The sequence below is a fragment of the Monomorium pharaonis genome, chromosome 2, assembly GCF_013373865.1.
Source record: "Monomorium pharaonis isolate MP-MQ-018 chromosome 2, ASM1337386v2, whole genome shotgun sequence".
Taxonomy (NCBI): Eukaryota; Metazoa; Arthropoda; class Insecta; order Hymenoptera; family Formicidae; genus Monomorium; species Monomorium pharaonis.
The window spans coordinates 10,459,973-10,478,676 of record NC_050468.1 but is presented as its reverse complement, the minus strand read 5'-3'; the positions used below and the strand labels follow the sequence as shown (position 1 = coordinate 10,478,676).

The window sequence follows — 18,704 nt, the reverse complement described above, 5'->3', positions numbered from 1 at the left end:
AATCTTGTCTCCTTCGATTGCCATCTTATACTTATGAAACTATTTCGTTAAAGACTAAAGAAGTAAAGAGCAAAATTACTGGCAGAATAAAGCTGCGGAACCTACTTTACATAACACGTTATTCACCATAACAATGAACCGTTGATATCTGAAGGTAGCCATGATTACCTTCAGAAAGAATCACTTAATGCCGAAGAAACTGTCTAAGACAAAGGAAAGAGGAGTGAAAATTAATTTTATCCTGAGACAGAAGGACCGTGCTCATAGCATCACTTTTTATTGAACATCTTATATTTTCAAAATTAATGACAAAATTTATTATTTTCTTTCACTTTTCTAAAAAAATGTATGATATTAAACATTTTTAATTTACGAAAAATTGTCGATGCCTATAATTAACTTTGCTTCTTTATAACGCTGTAAACATGTGACAAGAAAGGAAAATTAAGTGATAAAATTGCAACCGTTTCATTGTAGTTGGATTGTGTAACCGATTGGAGTGTGTAAAATTACGGGTTGTCATGGCACGAATACATCGCCATTAGAGCGAGATAAAATGTAACAACTAGGGTGAGTTCTGTAGAACTTAGAATTGCACGGAAAGAAAGAGCGATAGAGAAAGATAGAGAGAAAGAGATGAGAGAGGGAGGGTAAGAGGAAACGAGAGGATGGGCGAGGGTTGAAAATATTTAGACATCCGCGAAGGGATGAATAAGACTAAATTGTATCCACAATGCTGTCTCAGAGGCAGAGGCGCTCTGAATAGCCTTAATAAACTCGCTGAATCCTCGGAAATATTTCCAAGCTCTGGAGGAGTACCGAATGCGGCGAAAACTCTTCCCTTGACTTCACGTTCTTCCCGTTTTAGCACAACGTTTCGCCCCTCACCCCCACTCGCCATCGCCCGCTTTATCGTCTACATACTGAGGTAATGCGAACGCCTCGAAAAGAGCCTTTGGAAATTTTCTCAAGACGCTCCGCGGTGAGAAAAACTGAATACGAAATGTTGATAGCCGATGTCGTCATTAAGACATCGTATGTGGGATTATCATATGAATGCTCACGTTAAAGAAGAAAAGTTATCACGCCGTGACTCTTGATAATATCTTCTGATGAAGTGAAAATAAGATGTGCGAAACCTGGCAAAAAAAAAATCATGGGAGCTTCACGTTTTCAAGAAAGCTTCATGTTACTCCACGAAACATAAGCGAGAGAAATATACTTCGATGTTAAAATATCGGGGCACTCTCACTATACACAAAGAGAGTCTCATCTTACTCGATGACATCCATCAGTAAGCATCGAAATTCCCTAATGCAATCCCGTGTCCGCATAATACACAGATTTGCCACCGGGCATGGTACAATTTCACTCGCATTAAGGGGAAAGCACTCGCCCATTTGCCTCCCCGCGAGACGATTTGTTCGAAGTCCGCCCCTCGGACGTGCGCGATCCATTCCCGAAAGCTTTGCGACTTTCCGCACTCGACGTAAACAAGTCCTCACGATTTTCATAAGACATGGTATAAAGTACGAGCTGGTCAGTGGTCACTTTCACCGTATCTAATTTTTAAACGTTGTTTTTTTTTTCTTTGCCAAAAGACTTTGTAAAGGATCTCGATGGAACGTCAATCCGATAAGATCGCTATCTACACCCCCGAGGCAGTGTACCCGGCAAAAGTATAGACTATTCAAAGTTCGTCATTCGCGACTTCCGGCCGCGAGCAAGGCGAACGAGAACGTCGTCGGCGGGGATGCGGGGAGAGGGAGGGGAAAGAGGGCCAAGCGGAGGAGAGCGTGGAGAGTGAAGCCAAGCAGAAATGGATTCGCGATTTCGTATGAATCGCTAGTTACTGAATAAAGTCTTTTCGCCCGGGTTGGTCGGAGCCGGCAGTGGTGGCTGGCTTTACTTTATTATATGTATATTCGCTGCAGAGCGCGCGCAGAGGATGAAACAGGGTTTTCGCGGAGGGAGAGAGAGAGGGAGAGAGAGAGAGAGAGAGAGAGAGAGAGAGAGAGAGAGAGAGAGCGGTCGAAGGGCGAAGAGGCGAGGAGAACGGGCGAACGGAGGAGGGAGAGAGGGAGCGGGTATCGCAAAGAGGGAGTTGGAAATGCGCGGAGGAGGAAGGAGGTGGTCGTTCGACCGTGCGGTTCTATGAAATCAAAGGCCACATTGTCACCGGAATTACCTCCATTCGGAAACGACGTATTCAGGCTACCGGGCGCACGTGGAATTAACCCTATTTGTTTGCCGCCTTCGAGTCGCGTGTAACGAAGCCACGATTTATTCCGTATATGCCCGCTCGCTCGCCGGCACCCGCCGGAGAGAAAGAGAGAGATGGTGAGAGAGAAAGAGGCGGGGGGGGGAGGAAAGCATCGTGTACCCCGTGCTTCGCGTACGCCGTCGATTCAGGACGTCGAGGAATCGATCGAGAGAGACAGAGAGGAACGAAGAGAGAGAGAGAGAGAGAGAGAGAGAGAGAGAGAGAGAGAAGCGCGCCGTGCTACACGGGGCCCGAACTCGAAGGCGCTCGGGAAAAGGAGCTCGTGCCGCGCGGCAAGAATCTGAATCGCGGCTAATGAGTCGCTGCTCGATCTACTTGCTGAATTACATCTGCATGTGCATGCCCGGTAACTACGGCGGCTATTGTGCGGGAATATCTCGGGCCGCTCCACGCTCGGCAGATTTGCCGATAGTAATCGCCGCAACGAGCTCCGTCGATCGCACGTGTGTCGCCAAGGAGAGAACTCGCGACGCGTTCGTCATCGTAGATAGACAAATAACGCCGAGAGATTCGGAAATACCGAGAATACTCTCAGAGCTATAAAAAAACACTGAGATTCGCGGATTTTTATTTCAATATAAAATAGATATACGCTATTTGTTTTCGTAAAATCGTGAGAAACGACGCGCAAACGAAAAGAGCCAGTTTCACAAAATTGTCTGAAATCGCGAGTACAAAAGCAATTCGAGCACGTTTTGATGGGCTTATTAATTGGCAGCCATCCGTATCGCGTTGCCACATTGCCCACGGATGAGAAAATTGGAACATATCGGTTCAGCGTCTGTCAGCTGTTGCCGTTACGACCGATCGAAATTTCACGGTTGCAGATGACACGTTTAATTGACCGACCGGTGTGCGTCATTCTTGTTGATTTCGTTTATTGGAAGAATCGACCTGAGCTTCGGTCTGTTGCACTAACCAAAATTAATTAATAGTTACGGAAGTAACACATATATTCTTGCCTGCTGCTCGAAAGTCTCGTCTCGAGTCGTATAACTATAATCGATTGTATTAAAATTAATTAGAATTAAGGATACTAATAAGGAAGGAATGTGGTCGTTTGTAGAATTTACTGTATCTTGGAGCAGTTAAGCGCCGACGACGACGACGCGAGTTTGCCACGTGCCACGAACCGGCTCTCATGTATAAGTGCACGTGCGCAGGTGGCTGTCGCAACGTAGATGTAGCAATGTGTGGTAGAATTTCCTCACTCGCTTCAATGAAATATCGTTATCATTTGTTATCATTGTTGGAATCCTCTAATGCACAATTTCATCTCTAGCTTATATCAAAAAATGCTATGTTTTCACAATTAAGTTAAATTTATACTTTTAAATCTTTATTCTACCTGTCCTTCTACTTTTGACTACCTCGATTTATGAATTTTCGCACTTACGACTGATAGGCTATTGATTAATTAAAGATAAACTAATAGAATAAAGCTGAATTTAATCTCTCGTTAACTAGTGATCCAAATTAAATACATATTAATTTTATAACACTAAGTATTACAGTAAATCTTTTTTTTAAATATTGTTTTTAATCACTTGTTGGAATTAATTGACGTTTAATCTAAATATTAATTTTAACAAGAAATATTTTTTATCTTAAGAATTATAATCTTAAAAAAAGTGGTTTTTCCATTTGCTAAAGAAATTTATAATCGTTTTTAGTATTAAAATAATTGTTTTGTGTACTACTTTTTCTATTTATGTAAAATAAATGTTATTCGACTTACAGTCGATTTAATTTACGACGTCTTGGAAATCCGACATAAATAGAGATATCTATTAGATCTAATAGATTACCTAATTTACAATAAAATATGCCATAAAAATCTCAATAAATAAAATGTATTAATTTTAATTAATTTGTGCTTTAATAAATGTAAAATTTAGGATCTTGTATAATCAATACATTTTGCTACAAACGATATTTTTTTGCAATGCTATATCAATATTAATATTATTACCGATAATAATAGCATATACAATATTAAGCATATACGATATTAAGAATTCTATTATAAAATGATATTCCGATGGAACGTGTTGTTTTGAATTTAGAACTCGACAGAATAGTATCGTTTGAAGCCGAAGAATTCGGAGAATTACTGGAATCGCCTTCTCTGGAAAATTACCGAATTTTTTATCGTAACTCAGCAAAAATCCGCCGCAACGAAATAAAGTTAAAAACCAAAGTTTAGCAAAGTCTTAAGCCCGTTTGCTCGCACTAATGTAGACACAATTAACTTTATAATCTCTGTTTACACATAATTTATTTTCGGTCTTTCTTTAGCTTTTCTAAAAATTATAAAAAAATATAAAATAAGTTAAACGATGCAAGTTAATCTATATTGGTGCCAATGGGCCTCGTTTGATAGATTCGTCAAACAGTTTACAAACAACTTCTGGAAGACAGGCGCTCCGAATAGCATATAAAAAAAAACCGCAAACAGACGACGTGGCGTCAGCTCCAGTCGGCCGATCGAGAATAGGTGCACGTGTGCGGAAGAGAGGATTCGTGGAAAGAATCGTGGGCCGAAGGTGGGAGAGAGCGAAGAGCGCGAAGAAAAACAAATGAGCGCTGCTTGCCCGAAACAATCGAAGCCTGCGTGACAGGAACAGGGATTGCTGGCCTTTTATGTTGCCAACCCCTGGAGTTCGGCGTCTCCCCCTCCACAGTTTCAGCCCTCCCGTACCCTCGTTCTCTCAATCGTTCAGGCTTCATCCGAGGCGCCCTAACTCCTCCCTCCCCCGAAAACCCCACGGTTAAATGTATTGGTATCACTTAAACTGGGACTTGAAAATAGGCCGACGAGGGGCCCAATAACATGTATTGTCATATGCATAATATTAATTCCAGACTTATCAATGGAACGGGTGAAAGAACACTTTACTACGGAGGGTAGAGGGATACACGTATTGTTGATATTAAAATCCATTTAAATAAAATTCGTTAATTCTAACGTCATTTTATTTAACGCATTCAACTCAATTCCTTTTTTAAGCGAAGAGGATAATAATTAAACAATGCACGTTGACCACAAAGGAATTTTTTCATCTTATCCATTTTTAAGATTGTCTTACTCTAGATTTCATTTCATTGCTTTATTATTTTTTAAACGATTTTATAATTCGCATTAAACTTCAAGATCGAATTTTATTATAATTTTATATACAACATAATTTAATGTACAACAAAAAAATTCTTTCATTAGTTTATCCTACTTAATTAAAATTGTTTTAATCTAAATTATTACATTTAAATTTATTTTAACCAATTTATAATTTTCTATTGAATTCTATTTATAATTTTATAAGCTATGTGTAAATTAATGCACAAGAAATAAATTCTTTCATCATTCTATCCTCTCCATTTAAAACTGTTTTAATTTATAAATTAACTTATAAATAAATAATATTTAGATTTGTTTTTTATTTATAATTTGCATCGATCCTGAAAACTGAATTCTATTCATAATATTATATGTAATTTAAAATGCATATATTATACATTTGTTGTATTCCGGTTCTTTAAATTTTCATTCTACTAATCTGTTGAATTATGAAATATGAATTATGTAAAGCAAGTATTAGTGCATTATTTTTGAAAAGAAAAACCAATCACCGATCAATCTATGACTACATGCAAAATTGTCTTTCCCAGATGTACATATGTACACGACAGACATTTATTACGCCGAACGCCGTGGTAATTACACGCACGTTAATTATAATTATTAATATTATAGAAAAGAAAACTAAATTCAAAATTAACGTTACGCGTGAAATGCGAATCACGTGTGCGTGTAAAGCAAGTCAGTTGACGAGCAAATCAAAAGACTGGCAAAAAAGTAACATTATTTTAATGAAACTTTTCACTTGAGCAATAATTATCACGCGTGCGGCGAATATCAAGTGTCGTCGCGCGCACACGCACGCGAACGGGTTGCACGCGTCCCGAGGAGACACACCAGTATATACTCGTAACACACAATACTCACCTTTAGCGACGACGAATCCAGGTCGGCCGGGGAAGGTGGGTGAGGAGGCGGCAGAGAATTTCGGCGGTGGTGGCACTCGGCGCAACATAAATCAGATCCCAATCCCGAATAGGGTAGGTAGGTAGGTGATAGAGATACCGACCACTCTAACGACCACTCAAAGTCAAAGCCAAACGTCATTGCAACCCGCGGTGGCACTACACATCCAGCAGCGCGCCTCGCGCGCCCCGTGACGCGCTGTCACGATCGTCCCGCAAAATTCAAAACCGAAATTCCGCGCATTGTCCGCGCGTCACCGCGTCACTCACACGCGAGATTCTCTAAATCATCGGGCCTCGGCCGTCCCGACAACTCGCGCGGCGCGTCGGCGTGCACGGCGAAAATCGCGCGCGCGGGAAGAGAGCGGCCCGGCTGCTCGCGACTCCTTACACGCATCCCTCTCTCGCGCGCGAAATCACGCCAGTCCTCGTTGCGCTTGATAACGCGACGCGCACCTTGATCCGGTGAATTTCCCGTTTTCTAAAAGTTGTGCTTCGCGCTTTTCGAGAGAAATACAATTTCTTCGTAAGTTCAGTAAATTGCTAATTCTATAATGAGCGACATCACTTGTTTCAATCGCGATTGAAGTTATTGTTTCAAGTGCGCGGCCAGAAATTGTCAACACAATTTTTTTGCTAAAAATTAAAGAGACACACGTCGCTCTAGATTGAATCCACACTACTGATACTCCAAATATTTCAATCATACAAGTACGATTATTCCAAGACAGATTTCCCACCGTGGTATTACTAACTGGAGTCGGACACTCTCCCGTGCGTCACTAACGTCGTTTTTTTATTGATTTCAGTCGAGATCGCGAGCGTTACGAAACTACGATCGCACGAAACGAGAGAGAGAGAAACTCGCGTCGGGAGTCGGAGCGTCGTATTTAATTTCGACGATCTCAAAGTTACAAAAACGCGACCGATGACGAGATGACCGACGATAATCTCGGGATCTTGGATCTCGCGGCACATCGACGACGTCACTCTCCTGTCCGCACGCTGCACAAACGTCGCTTGGAGGGAAAAAGTGTCCGAAACGAAACGAGCGAAGGAGGCGAGGCGAGGCGAAAGATCCCGCGCGCCCGCGGACACCCGCACACGACGCACAACAGCATGGGACTGAAGACTGAACGTTGGCCGCGCGTACTCGCCGCCCCGCCGTCCCGTCCGTCCCACGTGATCACTCCCCCCACTCCGTCGCCGCGAGGCGCCGGGCGGCGCGCTACGCCGCGGTGTGTTCACCGGACACTAGCCGAAATGCCGCGTCCCGATTTTACGCACATATCTATAAGTTTTGTACGTATATTTATGACCCGACGGGAGGTAGAACAATGAAGCCGTCGTCAAAAAAAAAAAAAAGAGCGTTTTATCTAACCTCTCGGCTCGTTACGCGACCGAATTCGCGGTCGGCCCGTGGCGGCGAAGGCGTAAAAAAAACAACTTGCGAATATTTCCGACGTCGTTCGACACTCCCGGCACTCCCGGCACTCGTAACAATTAATTCGACACTCCCGACATCTCGGAAACCCGAGACGAGCGCGAATCCCGGCGATAGACGAAACGGAGGCGACTAAAGTATACGGCACAACGTTCTTAATTGCTGGCACTTGAAGCTTCTCGAACGACGAAACGCCGTAACGGCCGTGCACTATTCTTAGCGACGTTCAATTCGACGATCCTGACGTTCGATCGACGATCCTGACGTTCGATCGACGATCCTGACGTTCGATCGACGTCCCAGACACTTGATTCAGTACTGATTTCACAACTCGACGAGCCAAAATCGCACGAAAGATGACTCGCCATCCGACATTCGACATTCCGATGTCCGCCGAAGCTTGATTCGGATCTTCCGACACGTCACTCCATTTCCAACAGTTAATTCGATATCTTGAGCACCCTCGTTTCAGATTCGGCGAGTGGAAATCGCGAGAAACGCGGAGCTGCCGCGACACACCGTCCAACGGTCGCGAGGGAGACGAGGCGACTGAAGTGCATCGCGCGTCGTTCCTAACCGTATCACTTCAAACGACGAAATTCTGTAACGGTCATTCGCTATTCGTCGCCTCGAAATGTCCGACGTTCAGTTTGATCCCAGTGATGTTCGATTGACATTGCTCGACACTTTCTTCGCCACTTTCGACACTTATCTCAGATTCGGCGAGTGAAAACTGTACAAAACGTACGATGCTCACCAATTAATCCGATGCTGCCAAGACTCGATTCGACTCTCCCAACGTACGTTTCGTACGTTCGGCACATTACTCCATTCCCGACACTAGATTCGGCGTTTCCGGCACTTAATTCGATACCTTGAGCACCCTCGTTTCAGATTCGGCGAGTAGAAATCGCGAGAGACGCGGAGCTGCCGCGACACACGTCCAACGGTCGCGAGGGAGACGAGACAACTGAAGTGCGTCGCGCGTCGTTCCTAACCCTATCACTTCAAACGACGAAATTCTGTAACGGTCACCCGCTATTGGTCACCTCGGCATGTCCGACGTTCAGTTTGATCCTTTAGATATTCGATTGATATTGCTCGATACTTTCTTCGACATTTTCGATACTTATCTCAGGATCGAGGGAGTTACGGAGCAATGAAAACTGTATGTTACAAAACATACGATGCTCGCCAACCGATCCAACGCTGCCGAAGCTTGATTTAGCTTTCCCGACATACGTTCGACACATTTTTCTATTTCTAATACTAGCTTCGGCATTTTCGATACTTGATTCGACATCTTGAGCACTCTCGTTTCAGATTCGGCGAGAATTTGCGAGAATTATACGGAGCTTCCGCGGCGCACAGCCGGTCGCTACGAGAGAGACGAGGCGACTGAAGTATGCAGCGCAACGTTTTTATTTCTATTACCCATTGCTTCAAACATTGAATGTTACATATTTTCAAAATAGGATGAATAGTGCTTTAAAAAAAAGAAAATCTTAATTCTGAGAATCAATGAAAGTGTTGTTGAGCAGGAAATGCTTTTTAAATACATTTTTCTATAATAAATATCTGGTACAACATAAAGACATTTTTCAATTCAAAAGTGAAGAGGCTAAAAAGGCATTTGTAAAAGTGAAAACGTTTCCTGATTGGATTACTTTAATTTAGATCTTTAGAATGCGTATAATTAGGTGTTACATGCTTCCGTTCGCTGGTATAAATACGAACGTTAAACCTTTGATCTTATAGATATTGAAAAGCATATCGAAGCTTTTGAAATATATTAGATACAGACAAATATAAAAAATATTTTAAGGAATAAAACAGATAATGAAAAGATCCTTAACAAAATGCAGAAATAAAAGAAACATTGTTGAGAAAAGTATAATTCTTAAAACACATTAAGAGTATGCAATACGAGACAGTTACGAGTCTTAAGTATTTAAAAATCTTGAATATAAGAATCGAAAATATCGGCCTCAGAGTAGGTACATATGTAAAGAGAAATCTATAAACAAGAAACCAATAAAAAGAAAAAAATAGCAGAATCCTTGGTTACAAGAACTTTGTCGTTAATTTTATCGCACACTAACAGGCATCTCTTTTGTCAAACTCTCAAAATTCAACTAGCCATATGAACTAATAGTCTTTGTTAAAAGAAGATACTAAAAGAGAAAGAACACTCTCGAAACTTTTTTGAAAGGATTTACTACCAAACAAGATATAATAATAACTGATGTTAAACAAATAAAAGTTAAGTAATGAAGTTCAAAAGTTAATGACTCTTGATTTAATTTGGTTTATTTTAAGTGAGCTAATTTTTAACTTTAACTAATTATTTTTTAAATATAAACTTTAATAATATTAATTTAATTTTTTATTAAGTTACAAATTAAAAATGTACACAAATTTACAAAAAAAAATACATTCTTACATAAAAATGTATTTTTTTATTTTTATTTAAACTTAATTTGCAATGTTAAATTTATTTAATAATTTATATTATATTAGTTTGAGTAATCAACTTTAAAAGATATAGCTTTCTACTTTAACATAAATAGCACTTTTTAAAATTAACTTAAAATTAATTTATAATTTAATTTAATTTAATTTAATCTTAACGGAACTAAATTAATTTTTACTTTTAACTGAGTTACTTAGCTTTTTGTTTTATGTAACTTTTAACGTAATTAAATTAATTTTATAAGCCACATACATTAACTTTATTTAAATTAAAAAAGTATTAACTTACCCCTGAAACATCTACTATTAATTAATGTATAATATCTTTAATATATATCTTTAATATATATAATATAGTAAAATATATTATCTTAATTTTTTAATTAAAGATTTTTTTAGAAAGAAAACTAATTTTTATATCAGATGTGTCGTATTTTGTTACTTACTAAGTTGAAGTCTATCTTAAATTTAAGCTCAACAGTTTTCGTCAACTACTCATAGCGAACGAATCTTCAACTTAGTGTAGATATTAATCTGTAATTTTGTTTGCTTGTATCGTCGCCGTATAAAGTCTGAATGTTTATACATATTAGCTCTTATCATAACTTATTTTAACATTGATACTCAACTCGATTCTTCTAATTTTATATATACACTTTAAAAAAAAGTAATATCTCCAATTAAATATGTAGTTGCGGACTGCCAACTACAAATATACTCAATATAATAATATATGCTATTGCAGTATCAACATTGTACTTGCATTAACAGTAAATATTATTGTATTGTGTATTTTATGTAGTTGGCAGCCCGCAATTACATATGTTACTAGCTATATTACTTTTTTTTCTGTGTACGATACAATTTTATATTCTCAATCATTCTACATTATTCCATACTTCGAACATATTGATTCAATATTTCTGGCACTAAGGGAGTTCTGCTACTAAATCAAAATGAACATATTTTCATAAAACTTTGTAGAGAAGTTCAAATTATGTCATATAAGTGGATTGTCAAAATTTTAGAAAGCTGAACTAATTAGTTATTTAGATATTAAGTATTTACCTTACATGAGCTCTTAGAATAAGTTAGGGTATGATGGCCGTACGGAAAAGATGACCAATGGCTATAATTTCTCCAATAATTGCTAAATAGTGTGTTCTCGTAATTATTTTTAAAAATAATCAATATTTATTGTAGTTTATGTGCGTATATTATTTGAAATAATGATATTGTGGATGTCATATCACGTTTTTACTTTTGACTGCCTGTAAAGTTTTTCACGTGTTTATTAGAAATTGCTACAATGTCGAATAAATTACAGTTGCTGTCGCAATGAACGTTACCCACGTAACAAAAGTATGTAAATTGTAATGTGTAATTATATTTTTTCCTTTTCTATTTTTTTAATAAATACTATGATTATCTTTCTCTCATAGTTTGGGCAAGATAGCCCATGACATTTCGAGATAAGTGTTTATGTATATATTTTATAAAAAAAGACGAAAAGAGAATTAAGTTCTGCACCTAATATTTTAATTTGACATATCATATATGTTTTTATAGTAATGACAATGAGTTAAATTGATCCTAAACTTGTGTGAACATTTAATATTAAAAATGTTTAAAAATTAAATATGTGATAATATGTGGCAATAAAACTAAATATGTAAAATTAAGTTTTTTAATTATTCTATAAATGTTAAGTACATAAAAAATGTATAGCCCACTGTTCTACAATACTATAGCCAACTTTTCCCTAAAAGTTGTGAAAGATGGCCAATGTTCATGTTTCAATATTTTGATAATAAAAATCTTTTATTAAGTATTTTCTTTTTAATATCGACAATTTTACATACTTAAAGCTTCCGTGAAGTAATATACCAAACGCTATTAAAAATTAATAAAAATAAAAGTATGTTTTTTACATTTAAAAAACACTATGGCTATCTTACCCGAATTTACTCTATGGGAATCAATAAATTTTCATGATTTTTCAGTTTTTATCATTGTATTAAACATAGAAATAATGAACAATTAGTGAAACTTTACAACGATACCTCTGAGCTGTCCAAAAAAATAATTTTTAATTTTTGAAACGTAAGTATGGTAAATGTGTGTTAATGATATAACACGAATTGCTGTTCAAATTGCTGTTAGTTATTTAAGGGTGGTATAATAGTGAAAAATGTTTATTCTCAATTTAAAAAAAAATTACTACAGTAATGAAAGTAGTATTTTATAGGTAGTAATTTTTTCTGATATTCACTATTATTAACTTTAGATCATATACAGCAAAAAAAAATGCAACAAATGGTTATTTGAGTTTTTTTTTACTTGAGCCCCTGTACCACTTGTGCCGGGCCTAAGTAGAGAAACTCTTTTAATTCAGCATTTTTGGCATTCGTAATTAAATTTGATGATGCAAATCGCAAAAACACTATGACTCGCTACTAACCACTGCGAGACTAACGAAATAACTGTGGTTTTTTATTTGTCTAGTTATTTAAAAAATTTAATACTACAATTGTCCGACGTTTATCACTCTTTTTAAAATTTTTAGCGTGTATAGTATGACGTCCTTGTTGCTTAATTCGGTATTCCGACACTCATTTTAGATTCGACAAATAAAAATCACAGGGAATATACGGAGTGGTCGAACTGTTGCAAGAGAAACGAGGTAACTAAAGTCGAAAGCATTCCACATAGTTAGAGAGTACAAAAAGAGACTGGAAGAATAAAGAACAGTATTGTATGCCGACAAAGGAAAGATAGAAGCGCTCAGAGAAATGAATTGACTGATATAAAAACAATGTACGAAGAACGGTTCAGAAATTTCCGAAGTTCTGGTCAAGACCGAATATATTTTGAAAGAAAGAATTTTTTAGATTTTGATAATAATCTCAATTTTTTAATGATATTTTTCTGTGATATCACAATCTCGTTATGCCACTTTCACATTGAAATCTAAATATAACTATAGTCTCTTCTCTTTCTCTTTCTCTATTTATCTCTCTCTCTCTCTCTCTCTCTCTCTCTCTCTCTCTCTCTCTCTCTCTCTCTCTCTCTCTTTCTCTCTCTCTCTCTCTCTCTCTTTCTCTATAAAACTGATACTCCTTTATTTAAGCAACAATGCGGGAACGCTTTGCTCCAAATACTGTCGGGCAAACAATATGCATATTCAAAAGTTATAATTAAACTTTATTTATACATGAACATAAAATGCAAGCAAATTAAAATTAGTTGAGGCACATACAGAGATGGATATGACGAAAGAAATAATCGTTAATAAATCGCGGGAGAGTTGCGTCCAATAAAGGATTAATACAAACGATTTACTAAGAATGGTAACTTGATATTTCGTCGAGGGCGCTCAATTGATTGAAGCAAATTGAACGATGAACTCATATTGCGGTCTGGAGAGCGCAAGCAGTAGTCTGCATATTATTACAATCACCAAATTGAAAAAAAAGTAGCATTTGTGCCTCTCGATATAATTTGAGCAACTTACGAAATCCCAGAACGATTACTCGCGTTGAGCTAAGAATCTTGTGCTTTCCGTACACCTCGAGGTAAGGCAAGCGAAAATCAAGCTTATAAATAACGCGCACATTGTACACACGCTTTTCGCGCCGAGCTTGCCGAGTGCATAAAGGCCGAGTCAATATAGTTGACGATATTGTGTTAGCGGGCGCGCTTTGTAAGGAACGCTCGGCGTCTTAATATCGCGGCCGGAAGGATTAACCACGAGACCCACCTAAGAATGGAAGGATCAGGGTAGGATTCTAATTAAACGGAAAATAGCTTCATTAAGTTCGTAACAGCCCCGGGGCCACACTCCATGATACTAAACCTATGCCGTGTCAGGATCGAAGGAACCAACCGAAACTCTCATCCCTCTTACCCCGGTCGATGTACGTACGTACATACGGGTGGAACATGTAACGAGAAGTCGTGTATTCCGCGACGAGTACAAAAGGCGTCAATGCAAATAAACCGAGGATATGCGCCTGGGTTAATTGGCAAATTGATTTTGCATAAATTAGCGCGTGTCGATTTGCCGATCGTAATGAAGGAAATCAACCGGAAACAACGAGGAATGAAAACGTCAAATCAGTCCGCGGCGTTCAAGTGAGCGTGATAACGTTCGATATTGCCGTTGGTTGATTTCATTTATTCCTCTTTTCTATATTTCTCATTATATTGTGTAATTTCAATTATAAATGGTCATTATAACACTCTAAAGTTTTAGTTTTAGTTAATTCTTATCTAAAATCTTAGATGGTCTCTCTCTCTCTCTCTCTCTCTCTCTCTCTCTCTCTCTCTCTCTCTCTCTCTTTCTCTTTCTCTCTTATCGTTCAAACATTCTCTTTTCTTCCCCTTGGTCGCATCGTGAATCGTCTTACTCACCGGCTCGTATCTTTTTACCCAGCCTAGCCAGCACTTTACAGTTTATTATATAGCCGCCTTTACGTCACACACTGCTTTATGAGCGAAACGCTCTCGGATATCCTCCATTGACGTTGCATTTTCCGAAGAAGGCATTTCGCGACCACCGACAAAGAATCGCGCATCAAGTGGACAAGGGGGTAGTACGCTTTATATCATTTTATCGCTCGCGATGTCATAAACCGAGCTTTGGCGAAAGAAAGTCTCGCATAATATGTGTATGCTCATGTACTCAAGTGACATTTCAAATTAAATATAAATACAGATTTCTTATAAGAAGATGGATAAAATATAGGCCGATTTTGGTACCCGGAGCGACAAGTAAGCTTGATATACTATTATAATAAAATACTACAATTATATTGAAATATTTTTTAATAAATGAATATAAATTCATCCTTTCTTTTAAAGAAAGATAAATTTTTAAGTATAAGTTTTATACACAAACTTTGCGACAGTCTGAAAAACACATCAGAAAATGTCTTTACCTCTTAATTATTTCAATTATATAGATTTTACGTTTGTTAAATCATATACATTATAGTATTAAAGTCGCGGTTAAGTGGAACGATAAAATTCTACCGACTGCTTTGTTTCTTATAAAGTGTAAAATCAAGGGAAATATATACGGCAATAGGATGTCAGCAGCCACGGCAAGCTTGATTCTTTGATCTACGTGGTTCAAATCACAATGATGCTCGCAATAATGCATTGCGCGCGTGAGATCGCGTAGGCGATAATAAAAAGAGATAAAAGAGGCTGGAGGGGAGGAACTGGCCGCCGAATTGGCGATTGCAAATTGCAGGCCGCATCCGTGAGGATGGCCTCCAGACCGAAGAGACTGCGGGACGGAAGAACGGTACGTAACTGGAAGAGGACGCGAAAGAGGAGGGCTGCGGAGGAAAGGCAAAGGCAGAATGCAACGAATTCGAAAAGAGCGGAGTCCTGCGCCTGCATACGTAATGCCATCGAGCTATTGTCAACCGGCGCCGGTCCCCTTTTGTCTACCAGGGGAAGAGGGAGGGTTAAGCCCGCGCCCTCAGCACCGCGAGCCGCAGGAAAATTCTGATCGCGCCGATATCGATCTTCGGCCGATCATTTGCATGCTCATTGTTCGACGACGCCGGCGCAACGAACAATATTCCCGTAGTCGCGAGCTGCCCAAACTGATTTCCTTCAACCCTCTTTGCGCCGGGATAAGATACGCGAAATATGTCAAATAAAAGCGTGAATACATGCGAGAGTAAAAATAAATGCAGTTGAAATAAGGGGAGATCTAAACTATAGAATGATCGCGTCTCTACACGAGCAACGTGTAAAGCTTTGATTATCGTATTAAATTGTATAATAAATAGATATTTTTATATAATTGATTATAGAGTATACTTGTTATTCTCAATAGATATCAACAGAGATATCAAAATCTCAAATTTTCTTTGTCGAATAAAAAGACAGCGCTATTTTCGACTGAAATTTTTTGCACCTCGCACGAAAAGCAGAGTCTTCTCTCTGTGATGTGTCGGCAAACGGGAAATAGGGAGATGAGCAATAGGATGGGAGAAAACGGCGCAGAAGTAACGAAGGGAGACGGAGAAAGAAAGAGAGGAGATACATCGCTGCACATATTTTTATGTCATAGCGGTAGAGGCGATGCATTGTTGTCGCGAGACAAAAGCAAATGTGGCGGAAAAATTGCGGGGAAAAGACGAGGTGCGGGGTTTCGTGGTGTTCGGGACGAGTGTCGGAGGGTTGAAACGGGAAGAGGACACGAGGATAGGCAGGAGACGGAAAGAGAGGGACAAGATAGAATGGGTTAATGTAGGATCTCGCGCGATTACTTGACGATTATTTTCACCGAATGTTCCGTAAAATCCACGCGCGGCAGTGTACAAGTCGCTCGCGTAAACAAGATCGCATAAGTAACGGTTGTCATAAATTTCAACAAACCATGGAACGAGAAAAATGGCGTGTCAACAAATTTCAACAAAAGAACGCAAAGAACAGACCTCGTCTTTTACATGCTTGTAGAAAAGTGTATCGTTGCAATACTTTTTTATAATTAGACAGCTTATATCTTTGCGAGCTATTAAATTAATAAGAAAAAATGATTGGCATTCTAAAGCAATTTAATCGTACATTTGTGCAAAATATTCGCAGGCAAAAGCATTTCCCCAAAGTAATGCCTCTCGCGCGTTTTCTAAAATTTTCGAGAGCCTGACGAAAGGACTCTGACACGGTACACTGGCGATTAAAAAAAGAAGCGCTCGAGAGGAGACGCAGCTACTACAATTAAGGCAGTCAGCCCGTGGCTGGCTGACTCGTTCCATTGAGGGAATTGGCCTGCACAGGCAATGAACTATCGAGCAGAATTGAGAGTCGGCAAGGAGATTTCGCAGATTATCAAGCATCAGTTGTCGGGAAGAATAAGCAACCGCCAACCATTTAACTTTAACGCTCCAACTGCCCAGCTTCGTCCCCGGCTACCCCCCGAGGGCTTCCGCCGGTCCATGCTAATTAAATCTGCCTATGTATATTTCCCCTACTGGGCTCTTTACTACTTGCATCCTACACAGCGCAAATTCTCGGCCAGTTCGACGATTCTGAAGCACGCTATTTACGCGCGCATGATAAACTAGGTGCTCTCACTTTCACCTCGGATCCACTTTTGTTCCCGTCGTATCGAGCCTGTCACTCTACTCGCTCGCAAAAATGAACCCCCGTGGACACTTATCTTTTTGTTTCCCAAAAATATTTTTTATAATGCACAACTGAATATATATAAATAAAATTTCAAAATTAAAGAAAGCTGTTTACTGAACTACGAAAAAAAAATGTGACAAAATAATAACCGAAATAAGTGTATAATATTAACATTGTCCTAGTGATAGGAAAAGGATGAGACGAGCTTCAGAATTTGCATGCACGCTGTTACGAGAGTAAATGTATTATCAGTATCATTCGGATAATTTTTATCTCGTTCGCCGTCTACTTCTTTCGACGTCAGCAGTCGGAACTGTGTCTTAGCGATGGTATTCTCTTATTCATTTGATTCAGCTATACGGCTTACACTCGACGAAGCACAGGGTAAAGCGCAAGAGTATGTGTTATTCGTTTCCACAATAGCGTCATTGTTGGAGCATTGTGCTTCCACCCCATTCCGTAGATTCGTCGCGAACACTTTACCTCCTACCCCTGGACCGTTCACAAATACACACGCACCGGCTTGCTTTACACGCACGAGATCCCCCTTTTACCCATTTCTTCATCATCTTCTTCTTCTTCTTCGTCATTTCTTCTTCCCTTTTTCTTCGTCGTCTTCTTCTCCTCCTTTTTTTCTTTCCTCTCTACGTCTATTTCACCTGCTATTCTTTCTCTCCCTTTCTATTTTCTAGTAAGTATCTCTTGGCTTTGCTACTTTGCCCATTATCTTGCACAGGAAAGAAGCACAAAGTCTCTTATATCATCGATATCGACTACTTCCCGCGATTGGAGCAATAATTTTTAGCACAAGTTCTATTTTTCCGCGTTGAATTTTTTAAAATAAATTATAAGACATGTTCCTTTCCTTACACGAATATATTTTTACAAAGTTTTCACAAAGAATTTATCCATTTTTTATTTTTTATTTCTAAATTCCAAGACACAAAAAGTTGTCCAATTTTCGTGACTTTTCCAAGTTCAAAGAAATAGTGATTTTATTATAGAATGGTCGGTGTATTTTCCGGCTTCTACGCAAAAGTTGCGAATGTAAACGCCTACATTCTGGCGAGCATAAACCCCCGCGAATTACTATGGCTGTTCAGGAACGATGCCTGATTAACGACGGCGCGCGGCGCGACATTGTCCCGGGGTTGCTCGGAAAGGGGACAACGGACAGTAATGCGCTCATCTCTCAGGCACAATAGAACAATGCGTGCCATAAGTAAAACGCGTCCACTTTCACGAAATACACGAGACCGTGTGCGTGTACGTGTACATTGTGCTATCGGCTGTAGCCGGTGCGTGCTT

At 39.1% G+C, this 18,704-nt stretch overlaps 1 long non-coding RNA gene across 1 annotated transcript in view; it reads right to left on the bottom strand.

Moving 5' to 3' along the window:
* LOC118644412 overlaps window positions 1-9,566 on the bottom strand; it is a 44,567-nt gene extending 35,001 nt beyond the window's left edge. The window contains exon 1 of the long non-coding RNA XR_004962224.1: window positions 6,291-9,566. This is a non-coding gene — a long non-coding RNA (uncharacterized LOC118644412). The remainder of the gene's footprint in view (window positions 1-6,290) is intronic.
* Between the last annotated feature and the right edge of the window lie 9,138 nt (window positions 9,567-18,704).